At 32.7% G+C, this 14,699-nt stretch overlaps 1 non-coding gene across 1 annotated transcript; it reads right to left on the bottom strand.

The window, feature by feature from the left end:
- Window positions 1-8,276: 8,276 nt before the first annotated feature.
- Window positions 8,277-8,393, bottom strand: LOC146920319 (U5 spliceosomal RNA). Its single transcript, XR_015013118.1, has one exon. It is a non-coding gene; the product is annotated as a U5 spliceosomal RNA (small nuclear RNA).
- Window positions 8,394-14,699: the final 6,306 nt, after the last annotated feature.

Genomic DNA, 14,699 nt, shown 5'->3' with positions numbered 1-14,699 from the left:
CCAAAAGGAGGGGCATGGTTCCTCTTGTGGTGGTTCCCATTAAAAAGTAAGTTCAATCTCTTACAACTCATGGGGCATAATGGTGCCGATTGAACATAAGTTGTAAAGGGTCCCTTTATCATCCTAATTATGTTGATACCATTGATTTTCTCATGTGCATGAGAATGAGAACCTAAAGAAATAAAAATCTAGATAACATGACATCGATGAAAGTAATGATTCCATCACTATAAATGATTTTGGTTTCAATTGGGGACCATTGTCTTGAGTTTATTCTAATTTTTGGATAACTTTAACCAAAGTCACGTGGCTCTATAACAACTTTAGGTTCCTTTTTCTTCTTAAGAGGGACATGCCTTTATCTTATATTTTTGGGATCTTTCGTAGGAGTTGGTAAGTCTTGTTAGTGCAGTTCTAAGGACAGTGTTACATTGTTGTTAGAAGATTGTTCTTTAGCCACCTAACCATTGCTTACAAAAACCTAAAAATTAATGAGTGGTTAATTATCGTTCGTTCACTTTTAAATCGGTTAAACTGATTTTGAAAGTGTCCAAATGATAATTAACTACCGTTGGGTTTTTTTTAGAGCTTCTAAAGAGCAATTGCCTTGTTCTTATGTCCTTCCCCTGGCCCATTTGCAGGTTCAATAAGATTCCTTATGTTAACAAGTTAACATTGCTATATGTTATGTTAACAAAGAACTTAAACAAAGTACATATGTTTGTCATGAATTACTTAGACTAGATATACAGGTTCATAACCAAACAAATTACATAGCTTAACATCAAAAATTTGGTAAAATAACATTAGTGATAGTTTTATTTACTGTCGGTCATATAAAACAAGCACCCGGAGATAACTCCCTAACCATATGAGAGATAACCCCGTAACCTTTCAACTGATAACTCCCTAACCCTTTGGGATGTATTTATTGGACATATATATTACAGGTGAAAGTGAAATTTTGAGGGGCCTAAAAGATATCAGGGTGCTTAAAAAGAAATTCTCATGCATGGTGGCTATATTTTAGCCTGGCAAATTAGGCCCATTAATAAATAATACTTGGGTTAGAAGTTCAATTTTAAGAAACTTATACCTCATACCCCCAAATTATACTCCTACCCCCACCCTTAAGACTTGAACTTTCTAAAATACCTTGATTCTAACAAATTAAAAACAATTTATTTTTTCTAAAATCTTAAACGACCAAGTTTTTAAAGAATTAGCTGAAGTTTCATATTTAAATGATCCAGTATAAATAAATATTTATACCGAAAATTTGAAATTCAAAAGATTCGATACCAATATCATATAAAAAAACAAATTTGACTTTTTGTACGAATTTCAAAATTGAAAAGAAAAAAATAGTTTCTAAAACATCACTAAAATCAATTTTTCAAAACAAGTTTGTTAGTTTGAGCAAGTATGTTGTTTTGTCGAGAGACGAGAGCGACTTCTCTAGAAACACTTATGAAGATAATTCAACCTTAGAACTCTATGAAAATATTGTGATTATATCCAGCAATTTATTTATGAACTAAAGTGAATTAAATAACAATCAGGTAATTTGGCTCAAGCGTTTAATGAGTTTCACTAAAGAATGAATTATTCTGGATAATTCAAGTTCAAGTTATGAAACAATTCTTGGTCAAACTATATTTACCTCTTCCTTTAAGGATTGGAGGATTAATACAAAAAAAAAAGTCAATTAAACAACTTATGTACACTCTTCTCAACTTTCCTTTCAAAAAAAAATGTACACTCTTCTCAACACATAATCCTAATAAACTTATGTGTGATCTACATGATTCAGTTAAATTATCTGAATTTCTGCTTATTACTTAATTAAAGAGTATATATTTATATGAATGTGTTGATAGTACTCCATCCCAATTATTACTTTTTTGAATTCAATCATTTTTTTAGAATTACTCTTTATTCGGTTGAGTTCTACTAATCTTACAAGTGTATAAGAATCCATTTTAATAAGTAGTCTACACTCATGAGTTCCACTAATTTATATGAACTATCACATAAATAAATTGATGGATATCACGATGTGTATGCTAACTTATTAAAGTACTCTCATCAGAATGTAGAAGTCTCCTTAAATTTCATATTTTGATTTGTAGCAGTTGGAACTCTTTTTATAAGTTAGCAGCCTAGTTTGGTCTATGCATTAGCCGATGTGGGACTTTAGTAAGACACCCACTGCCTTGACAATTAATCACTCATATAAGCTTTTCATCCACAGAAACAGACTAGATACAAAGGCTTCTTTTCCCCTTGGCGATTGAAATGTAGGTGTGAAAAAATTGAATGATAAAGATTGAGAGAATTTGATCCCTATAATCCTATATATCCTCAATAAAATACTAACTATATTAATATTTAGAAAATTGTTAGTATTTTTTTTATAAGTAAATATTTTATTAATAATATAGTTGAGCATCATTAGTATACACTCTCTATCTTCACTGAAATACAAAATCAGTTTTGGTTATGTTGAAGTGATTTACTGGATTTTCGAAGCACTATTTTTGCTGGTCGCGTTCTGGTTCTGGGAAGAATAAGAATGCATATCATTTAATGATTGGTGTTAGTATCTGTTGATATGTATATACAAGCAAATACAACATTTCATTTTTCATTAATTTTTCAACTAGTTGCTGTATGCAATTTGGATATTTACAAATTCAGGATTCTCTTGGTGTTTCTTTAATTTCCATTTACGGTTTTAGAATGTGTGCTGAAACACATTTTTTGTACTTTAAGGATTCAAGTTCTTTTGCTGCTGATTTAATAAGTTTCAAGGTCTCATTGGAATAAGTCTAATAAAACAAATGGGGAGAGAAAATGAACTATGATATGCCGCTTGATAAATTGAATTCAAAAACCCCGAGCTTTATGAGCTTTAAGAGCTTTAACCAACTTGTAGGAGAGACTCTTTCGCATCTGTATACACCAATTGAAGAGATAAGGAGAGAACTGCTGATCTGGATGGGCTTCAAATCGGGGAAGCCTTTGACCTCAACTTGTTTGCTTTGTCGTATAGATTGTATTGAAGATAGTTAAGTAACAAATTAAGGGTTTCCTAACCCAACTCATTATGGATGCAGGACGGCAATCCGGTGCAATACAAGGAGGTTTGCCCTGAATCTCAGCGAGATCACTGATAAGTTCATTGCTATATGAATGGTAACAAAAAGGAAGTTTGGTGTTTTATTTCTTACATCAACTTTTTGGAATCAATAACAATGGTTTTGGGTGTCCAAAGATAACTAACTGATCATGACTTACCTAAAAAGGATGGATATGCATAACTTGGATATTTTACCATAAAACTATCGATTCCAAGTTGCTTGTTTAATCATAGGAATATAACTCCCTCGGCTGTTTACTCTCGTTGTGGTATCCAAGAAGAGTCTTTCCTCCAATGTGTCCGAGATTAATTGCACCTACTCTATAAACATTTGGCACCTTGTTGGCTTCACAGTGGCTGATTGGAATGTAGGTGTGAAAAAATTGAATGATAAAGAGTCGGAGAATAAGAATGAAATATTTGATGCATTAACAGTGGCTGTGGGAAGAATAAGAATGAAATTCATCCTTTGAATGCGAAAGGCTAGGCTAATAAAGTTCTTCAAAATGGAAATATCAGTAAATATATAGATCTTGTGATTACAACTGGTAGCGTGAAAAAAGACAATCTTATCAGAAATCATCATCCCCCTCCTCTGCAATATGCTTGGCTAGTTCTTGGCCAGTATATGAAATTGGAAGTTTGGTGTTTAATTTCTTACATCAACTTATTGGAATCAATAAAATTGGTTTTGGACATGTATAGTTGAGTGAGTGAGTGGAAATTTTGATAGTGCTATCCGGCGATTGAAATCTTGAAAAGAAATAAAAAATGAAAAGAAAATTTTGTCAAAATTTTCTTTTTATAGAATTCTTTTCAGTGAATTCTTTCGCTTGGTAACAATATCCTATCAAAATTAAAACTAAAAATTAACAAAATGTGAGTTTTAACAAAAGGTTTTTTCTTAGCTATATATTGAATACACAAATTTTCTTTTAAATTAAACAGCAATGCTATACATTGCGAAACGGAAAAAAGAATGAAACACAGCAAACGGTGGTGAGTGGAAATCATGCCACGTGCGCCGTGATATCGTCGGGTTGTGTTTTTTCGCTATGAATATCATTTTCCTAAATTAAATGCTTATCATTCCTTTTGTTGATACATCTAATTTGCAATGCATCCCCCGTTCAATTTCACGATACCATTGCCATTTTATGATTGGTTTTTTCCCATGATTCCATTTCTAATACTTCATCCGTTTCAAAATGAGTGTCGCTTTAGCCAAAAAAAATTGTTTCAAAATGAATGTCACTTTCAGTTTCCAATGCAATAATAACTTTTTCTTTTCCATTGTACTATCCAATTAATACTCAGCACACTACTTCCAAAGTATTACTTTTAAAACTAACCAATGGTCCTTCAAAAAAAACTAACCAATAGTTAATAAGGATAATTTGGTAAAATAACCATTCTCTTTCTTTTTTTTTTTTTTTTTGAAAGAAAGGTGTTTATATCATTTCATTAATAATAATGTTTTCAATACAACGAGGAACATGATAATGAATGGTGGGACTAGCTAAAAATGTGGCAGCCCTTGCTAGAATATGAGCCGCTTCATTTGCTTGTCGCCTGTTGAACTCTACCTTGGAGTTTGTAAAGTGGGAAGTGAACAATCGTCGGCATTCCAATAAAATATAACCAGTCTCCGTGACATCTACTCGGTTCTTATTAAAAGCATCCGTAATAGTTTTGGAGTCAGAACAAAAATCCACCGAATCAAAGGACATGTCGCTTAACCATTCTATTGCTTTATACAAAGCCAAAGCTTCTCCCATTACCACTGGACAGTTTGGGAGAATAGGGATAGATTGAGCCAAAATAAAAGTACCGTCCTCATCTCGGATGCATATACCAATGCCCGTCTTGTTAAATTGATCGGAGAAGGCTGCATCTATGTTACACTTCACTCTACCTAGCGACGGTGGCTGCCAGCGAAACTGTCCAGTGCTGGAACAGCCCGCACCTGCTGCTACATCCGTAGGAATAGCAGAATTCCTTCCTTGCTGCAAGCCAACTGTCATAGCTGAACTGTTATGAGCAGAAATTTCTGCCTGCGGGTTCCTCACAGCTGAGGAGTAGTTGTTAGCTAGCTTCCAATCTTCTAGCATCCGAACCGCACGCTCCACCACTTGAGCCACCGTTTCTGAAACGTCTTGCCACAACTTGAGATTGCGGTGTTTCCAAATACTCCATACGGTAACAGCCAAGCGTTGTGAATCAGCAACTGATAAATCCTGCAGCAACTGGAAAATAATTTCACTTGTTGAATCAGTATGAAGCATCGCCCGGTTGACAGAATTCCACAATCCACTACGCTGCCAGACCTGCACAGCAAAAGAACAGTCGTAAAATACATGTTTCGAGTCTTCGTATAAATTGTCACAAGAAACACAGTTCGTCGGACAGTGCACCCCTTTGTCCTGGAGCCTTACACGCGTAGGCAGACAACCGCGACAAATACGCCAACATAAGTGCTTAACCTTCGGAGGACACTTCAGACACCAGAGACCATTCCAATAACCTGATCGTTGAAGATGTGACGTATCCACTAAGTCTGTCACACACAAACGATAAGCACTCTTTACCGAGTACAAACCATGCTTTTCCGCCTTCCAAATTAACTTATCCTCCTGCACTTGATCTATGAGAGGTGTACGCAAAATCGACGAAGCAATATCAGGGCTGAAAACTTGCTGAATAACATCAATATTCCAAGTCTTCGGATATTGATTAATGAGGCTATTTACCGCAAAATTCTGAACAAAATGAGCCCCCAAAATATTATCTTCAATCTTGTTCCCTTCCACTAGCCACGGTTCATTGAGAATAGGGATAGACTCTCCAGATCCTATACACCAACGAGCTCCTCCACGAACAATGAACCTAGCGTTAAATATGCTTTTCCATATATAACTCGGATTGTGACCCAATCTAGCAGTCAAGTAATTACAAGTGGGAAAGTAACGTGCTTTGAAAATACGAGCCACAAGAGAGGTTGGTTCATTCATAAACTTCCAGCCTTGCTTACCTAACATAGCCAAGTTGAAAGCTGTCAAGTCTTTAAATCCCATACCACCGTGAACCTTGTGCATAGAGAGTTTCTCCCAAGACAACCAATGAATACCCCTGTTAGTACCTCTTCCAGCTCCCCACCAAAATGAATTAATCATTTTCTCAATGGTAGAGATAAGAGTAGTAGGTAAAAGAAATATGCTCATAACATACGTCGGAATAGCTTGCAACACTGACTTAATCATCACCTCACGTCCAGCCTTAGAGAGACACTTACTGCTCCATGAGTTTAATTTGTGCCAGACACGATCTTTGATATAAGCGAAAACAGCATTTCTGTTTCTACCTATCAATGAAGGCAGACCGAGGTATTTGCTTGTACCTAACACTGCTTGCACACCCATAATATTAGTAATAGCAGTTCTCAAAGCATCCGGAACAGCATTCTCTTTCTTTTAATCATTGCATTTCTTAATATGTGTGTAAACACCTAAAACGACACTCATTTTGAAACGGAGGGAGTAACAAATTTAGTTTTTTTTTTTTTTTAAGAAATTACACATTCAATTTTTTACTTTAACTGATTGCAATTTTCAAAATTCATGCACCCATCTATCTACTAGTCTAATATAATCATTGCACCTACAACCATTGCACATGCCAGTTTTCTCTGCCTTTTATAAGATTGGTCTAAAACATTACTCCCTCCGTCCTGCAATAGATGACCTATTTAAAAATGTGTAATTTTGATCTAACTTACTTTGAGTCTTTGACCATATTTTTCTACTAATATACAAACAAATAATATCATATATGATGTCGTTAGAATTGTCTCGATAAGTATTTTCAAAAGATCAAATTTTCATAATTTTTCTAACATATTATTCAAAATATTTAAGCTCAAAATTATGCATTGGCATGCGTAATAAGGTCAACTGTGTCAAATATTATGGGACGGAGGGAGTACACTACAATAAATAACCAATTGCAATTTCTATTTTCAATTATATTTTCTTAAATTACAATACTTCCGTCACTAAATATAATACCATTTTGCCAAAATCACGGAAATTAAGAAAGTTGATATCAGTGTTAAAGTTTTTTATAATCACTATTATTTTTACAATTTTATCCCTGAAGAGGGTTAGTTTATGTTTTCAACATGCTATTTATTGTTGATTGAAGAAAAAGATTTACGATAAATAAGGGATGTAGGTAAAGAAATAATTAATATAGTTGAAAATAAAATAAAAAAACTTATAAAAAGGGAAAAAAATAATAAAAAAGATCTTATAACTAAGGGCGGAGGTAAATATCCAATCAATTAAAGTTTTATTTATATACGGGATGCTAGTTAACATTTCTCTTCGTTGTTCATAGTAATTGTTATGTTTTCGCGAGGAAGAATTTTGGGCTAGTATGTGCCAGTTTCCACATTCATAAACATAGTCATCATATGACACGTAAGTTTCATTCCACAACAAAGAAGGTAATCATAATGGATTTGTCTCCCTTCAAAAAAAAAAATTCATAATGGATTTGTCTACCACCATTAAAAAAATGCAAAGCTACATTTTGGATACTTAAATCCTCCACTCCTAGCTAGACCTCTCATAGTCCCAGACTTCTGAATAATTTCCCAATTGATAGGCAATCTTGTCTACTGCCATTTCCTTCGTAGAAATATGACTTTTGTAATCTAATAATCTGGAGCATCACTCCCTTTAGAACCTTCAAGAGTCTCATATAATAAAAGAACAGATTATACAAGACGGGTTTTATTTGTCTTATGAATTTCTAAATTTGAAATGTTGTATGAATCATGAATTTCCATATAATTAGCCCTCCAAATTGATTAAAATCACAACAAAAGAATGAGATTGATTTACACCAATACTGTTCTCAATTCGAAACAAAGTACGTGAATCGTTTTAGGCAAGTCATTAGTTTTCTTTCAAAGTGCATATACTATGTATTTTAAAAACCATTTAGTTTTACAATGGTTTGCCTGTTTTTTTTATTGTTAACCAAAAATATCTCAAATGTTGTTGTAAGATGGCAAAAGCATATCTCAAATTTCAAATTAACAAAGAGTTAAATAAAAGGGAAAATAAAAGAGAGCCCTCGGCTATGAGGACTCTTCTAAAAACTAACGTATGCCGCTAATTGTGGCGGTCAAACGGTATGCTTTAGTAAAAGACGAAAAAATAGTTAGCTATGTGATCGTCACACACTCCGTATGGTAAAAGAAGAGGTCCTTTGCCGCTAATTGTGATCGTTACACATACCTAATAGAAATGTTTAATCTTTTCTCTTCAATTTCATATGTTTAAAATCAGTTTTAGTTTTCTTCAATATCTCTAAGCTAGAATATTATTTAAACATTCATCGAAGTTTTTCCTCCACAGAAACAGATTAAATACAAAGGCTTCTTCTTTTCCCCATTGGTGATTGGAATGTAGGTGTTCAAGTGGTAAACTAAGATGAATTACTTGGTGCTCAGTTACATCACATTGTTCCCTATGCAGCCTATGATATGTCACACCCTACAGATTGAGACATTCATATTCAATCCTTCATCAGGTGCAATCCAAGTATATATATAAAAAAAACCTATAAAGGAAAGTAGTTGTCAAAGACTTAAGAGAATCCAGCATATAACTGAGCACTGTCAAATTAATTAACATGTACTTAAGTTCATCTGCAACTTTTTTTTTCTCTATATGTTGCATATAAAATAAGATGTTTGATGTTTGTATCAGTAAAATCAATAAAAATGGTTTTGGTGTGCAAAGATAACTAATTGATCATGAGTCCATGACCTACCTATATAAAGAATAGGGTTAATTATGTTTTTGGTCCCTACAAAATTGCGACCTTGTAAGTCTAGTCCTTACTTAATTTTAATAGCATTTTTAATCTCTACAAAAAATTTCTGCACTCAATATTAGTCCTTACTCAATCCAAATTTGTTTAATTTATGCTTAAACTCTTAAGTTTTTCAACAATTTTTTACAGGCGTGTTAAGAACGTTATTAAAAGGTCCTCCGAAAAAAATATCACAAAAATTTGATTTCTACGTCCATATTTTTGTTACTTATATCTTAAACTTTTTTCGTTTTAAAAAATTCATATTTAATTTATTTCATGTTAAAAAAATTTAAATTTTAGTAAATGAACCTTTCATAGTGTTCTAAATTTGTATAAAAAGAATCGTTAAAAAATTTAAGAGTTTAAGGATAATTAAACAAAATTTATTTTAGCAAGGGCTAAAATTATAAGTAATTTTTTTTTGTAGAGATTAAAAATGCTATTAAAATTAAGTAAGGACTAAACTTACAAGGTCACAATTTTGTAGGGACCAAAAACATAATTAACCCTAAAGAATATGTATAACTAGTTTTCTATAAATAAAAGGTCAAATGCATCTAAAGGTCCTTTAAGTTTTTCGTTTTTCCCAAAGTGATCCTTTAAGTTTCAAAAGTCCCAAACAAGTCCTTTAAGTTTCAAAAGTCTCAAACAAATCCTTTTAGTTTTTGAATCGTTTCAAACAAGTCATTTTAAAGAATGATGGTGATGATTCAGATGATAGCAACAAAGAGCATTATCCACCATTTGTCATACCTAAAAAGATGACTAATTTTAAGTGGGTGTTAGGAGCCCGATTTGGTACCAAAGATGAGTTCAAGGAAGCAATTACCAACTATGTTATCTACAATAGGACTTGTTTGAAACGATTCAAAAACTAAAATGACTTGTTTGGGACTTTTGAAACTTAAAGGACCACTTTGGAAAAAACGAAAAACTTAAAGGACCTTTAGATGCATTTGACCTAAATAAAACTATTGATTCCAAGTTGCTTGCACTGACTCCCTCAAAAAAAAAAATTGCTTGCACTGATGTATTGTATAATACAAATCTTTGTCAATAAAATTTGGTAAGGAGTAACGAGAAAGCAAGTGGGTGTGATATTTATATTTTTGACTAGAGCCCACATCGGCTAGCGCTTGAACCAAAATAGACCGCTCAAGCTATAAAAAATTTTGCTCTCCACCCAACAACTTTTACTCGCATCCTGCACTGCTTTCAAATATACCCTTGCGTTAGTTAAGTCACGCAGCGTGACTTAACTAACGCACGTTGTAAGCCATGCGCGACTTAAGTCACGCAAGTTGTAAGCAATGCGTGACTTAAGTCACGCACCACTGGCCTATGCGCGAGTTAACTCACACACATTGGCCGGTGGTCAGAACTGAAGAACAAACGTTTTTTTGGTCTGTGGTCAATGTTTCAACATTCAATCCACACGTTTTCTACCAAATTTTACACGTTTTTTGACCACATTAATGGTATTTACCACATATACTACCATTCCCACCTATAAATACCCTTCCATACTTCCCTAATTCCTCACACCATACTACTTTCTCCTCCTCATCACTCTCTCCCTCTATTTCTCTTCTTTCTTTTTTTTCTTTTCAATATTCTCTTTGGGGTAAAAGGTGATCAATTTTCGTCGGAGTAAAGTAGTGAGTAGCCGACTTGGGGAAATGATCGACCCTTGGGATAATTTTAAACCTGTTTTTTTAACCGCAGAAACTTTTTACCGTGGGTAAAAAGAACTTCGTGTGGTAAAAAAAACAGTTTTAAATTTAGTCCAATGGTTGATGATGTATTTTCCCAAGAAGGCTGCTCACTATTTTACCCCACGAAGATTGATTACTTTTTACCCCAAGGAGAAAATAAGTAGATTTAGTGAATAAGTAGATTACTTTTTATCATATGAATTATTGTAATGTAATTTATGAATTATTAATAAAATGAGAGATTATTTATGCCTCGATTTTGTTCCTTTGTTTTATATTTGTTGTATTTAACTTTATTTATATTTGTATTGTATTTACCTTTATTTATATTTGTATTAATTTAAAGAATAATATCGAATTAATAATTTAGAATAAAATTAAGAAAATAATTTAGATTAATGCAAACAAAATAATTTCAAAATAAAGTTAATAAAATAATTTTGAATAAAGTTAAGAAAAAAACATAATTTGAATAAAGTTAATATAAACAAAATAATTTTGAATAAGTTAATAAAAATAATTTGAAAAAGTATCGTTGCGCCACTTAACTTGCGCCACGTGAGTTAACTTGCGCAGTAACTTACACTTGCGCAAGTTAACTAGCGCATGGGCATTTTCGGCATGGCTGCAGGTTGCGAGTAAAAGTTGCTGGGCGGAGAGCATTATTCTAAAATTAGAGGACTTCCATTTGTTTAATTCATGGCTGGGAGACAAATCCAAAGCAAACTAGCTTTTGTAAAAAGGATATTGCTGATGGTGTTAAATGGATTGGTAGAAATTAAAAGAATTATCATTATTATTTTTCTTGAAATTTCTTGAGTTCATTTACCTTCATAAGTAAATCCTATTAAAAAGTTCAAACTTTCTATTTTGTCAGTTTTAACTTAAGTTTTTTTGCTTGCATAGAAATTAATGAAAGGCTTTTTCTTAGATAAGTTTTTATTTAAAGGAAATATATTTTTTTTTAAATTTTTTTTGATTGAGTTCTTTTACCTGGTGTTGGTTTCTATTGATGTTCAAGTGGAAACTAAGATGAGTTAATTGGGGTTCGGTTACATCACATTTATTTGTTCCCTAAGAAGCCTATGATGTTACACCCTACAGACTGAGATCTCCACATTCAATCCTTCATCAGGTGCAATCCTACGTATATCAGAAAAAACCTTAAACATGTACTGAAGTTCATCTGCAACTTTATTTTTTCCGTATATGTTGCATATGAACTTGGAAGTTTAGTGTTTTATTGTATCAGCATGATCGATAATAATGATTTTGGTGCTAAAGATAACTAACTGATCATCACCTACCTATAAAGGATATATATAAATTGGATAACTACCCTTTTACCTTGATTATAAGTGATGTGAAACTTTTGGTGTATCAAAATAGTAAATGAACAACGAGATTGTAAATAATATAATTTAAATAAATGATAATTAAAAGAAAAAGCGTCGCATCAAAACTTGGTATCATTTATATATGAGTCTTACTAACAAGTGCCCTAAGAGCATTGTTTAAGGAACTCACAAAAAGAAACTATGTCTTGAAAATACAAGTCCAACACATGTTAAAGTCATAACCGTACAATTTTCAATGCAAAAGTTGCTACTTTTAGATGTTTAAACAATGTCCTTAGGGCACTTGTTAGCATTTTCCTTTATATATAAATATAAATGTATGAAATAAAACAATATTGTAATATAACACTCTACTCTTTAAAAAAAAAAAGTTATGCAATGACATAGCTCAAATTTGTAGGGACATTGAAATATGCAAAGACTGAATTATTTTTAGCCACTAGATTACTTGATAAAAAAAAAAACTTTACATATCTCACATTAATTTTTTATTTTTTATTTTTGCGATTAATTGAGAGCCACTTCTCTAGAAACACATTAGTGAATCTGATTTGGAATACTATGAGCGTAGATATTACAACAAATTGAAGGATGATTACTACAATTTTAAAATCTCCGATTCGATATATTGTTGTCCGTTTTGTTACAACGAAGATTATTCCTTGACTGACCTTTTGAGACATGCTTCCAGAATAGCAGGTAATTCGCGTAAGACGGTTAAAAATATCGCTAAACATTATGCTTTAAAGATGTATATTAAAAGGTACAAATTCGATGACGAGAGGGTGATGAAAGAAGACAATAATCGAGTTATTGAGGAGAATGATAGTTTGAGATCAAGGGGTATTAGGTTTCCTGGTCGTGATAAGGAAGGCTTGGCTCCGATTTTCAAACCTACAACAGATTCAGGCCCCACTTTTTATCACACTTCTGGTAGAAATATAAATCCAGCTACACTTTCTCAACAATCTCTTCATGGGATTGAAGCTTCAATTCAATCTCAAAGAGTGGATGCGGTCAAAGTTCAATTTGAGAACAAAGGTAACCTCCATCTTAAGGCAAAGTTCAATTGGAAGAGCAAGCCCATGACGAGAAAGGGTTATCAACAGAAGCAACTTCCTTCCTTGAACATTCAGTTGCCGATCCTAGCCCCACACTTGTTGGTGACCAGAGAAACCCGTCGCTGGTGCGCATCCGTAAGCCAGAGAAGATGCAAATGGTTTACGACTTAACATCTCCACATGTTACTGCCGTCTCCGCTTATGTATCGGTCACAAATGCCATGGCCGAAACTCATATTATGGAATGGGGTTATAACAATGATACTTTTATTCATTAATAATATTCAATACTTTTCTCTCAATTCTGGTGGATTCCGGAAACTCTTATTTTAATAGGTTTGTCGCTTGCAACCTGTTTTCTTTTAGGTTTAGCACTTGATAACCCTTGTTTCCGTACTGCGTTAGTTGGTATCAGAGCTGCGTTATTGAGACTTTCTGCATACATCATTTATTGAATAAATCTAAAAATTGAACTTTTGCTTTTAAGAGTGACCGGATGGAGTACATGATTAAGTGAAATTTAAATCCATATCATCCAATTTTACGTTAAATAACAAAATAATAACTTTTTTTAACAAACAAACATCTAATATTCCTCTCACGATTGATAAACCTTGCAATGTCATCATATTGATTTACAACCGTACTGTTTCCAATTCAAAACAAAGTGAACCATATTATAAGGTCATTATGTCCCAATCTCATTAATTAGTATAATTATAGCACCTTTGTTTTTTCAGTCTACTTACACAATTTGCTACTGCATACCACACGTCTCCATCCATGTGTGGCTTCAAAAAAAGTCACAATTCTTTAGCTTCCTAAAGTAGTACTCCCTCCGGTCCTTAATATAAGAAGAAAAATCAAAAAACGCAAAAACCAATACAATCATTAATTGTTGCAACTTTTTAAATAATTTTACAAATATATCCCTATAGAAAGTTGTGAACCATTAAGTACATTCACCAATATTAAAAAGACAAACATTAAATGAAGGATATAAAAGTCTTTTATGCAATAACTACACCTTAAAACTTGTGACATTTTCTTATAAATAGGACCAAAAAAATTTTTGAAAATTTTCTTATAATAAGGACCGGAGGGAGTAGATTCTAAGTTGCAGACATGTACAATTTAATGTACAAAGAAAACTGTGTACTGAAAATAAAGGTTTTTTTTTTGTGATTTTAAGAAAAAATAGTAATGAATATGAGGGATTACACTATTTTTCTTCAAGGCCTAATCCAGAATATGTGACAATGTTCAATGGAAAGTTACATATGAAGGTTCATACTACAATAGAAAATATAACATTGAAGGCCTTGAAGCAATTTGCTTTGACTGTAATTAAAAAAGATTATTAATTGCAATTTTTTTTTTTCTTCCTAAAGTTATATATGTTTTGCTTCAATTCATCTAATTTAATTGCAATTCTTTTTAGAATAATTTCAAAAGATTATTAATTGCTGCTACTTATTTGAACTTCTAGAACTATCCTTTCCACTAAATTTTGAGACATTGTTGTTCTTACATCATT

Source organism: Medicago sativa, chromosome 5 (assembly GCF_051527215.1).
Source record: "Medicago sativa cultivar Bolivia chromosome 5, Bolivia_mono, whole genome shotgun sequence".
In the NCBI taxonomy this organism is placed as follows: Eukaryota; Viridiplantae; Streptophyta; class Magnoliopsida; order Fabales; family Fabaceae; genus Medicago; species Medicago sativa.
The sequence above is the reverse complement of the archived record's forward strand: the minus strand, read 5'-3'. Positions and strand labels throughout refer to the sequence as shown.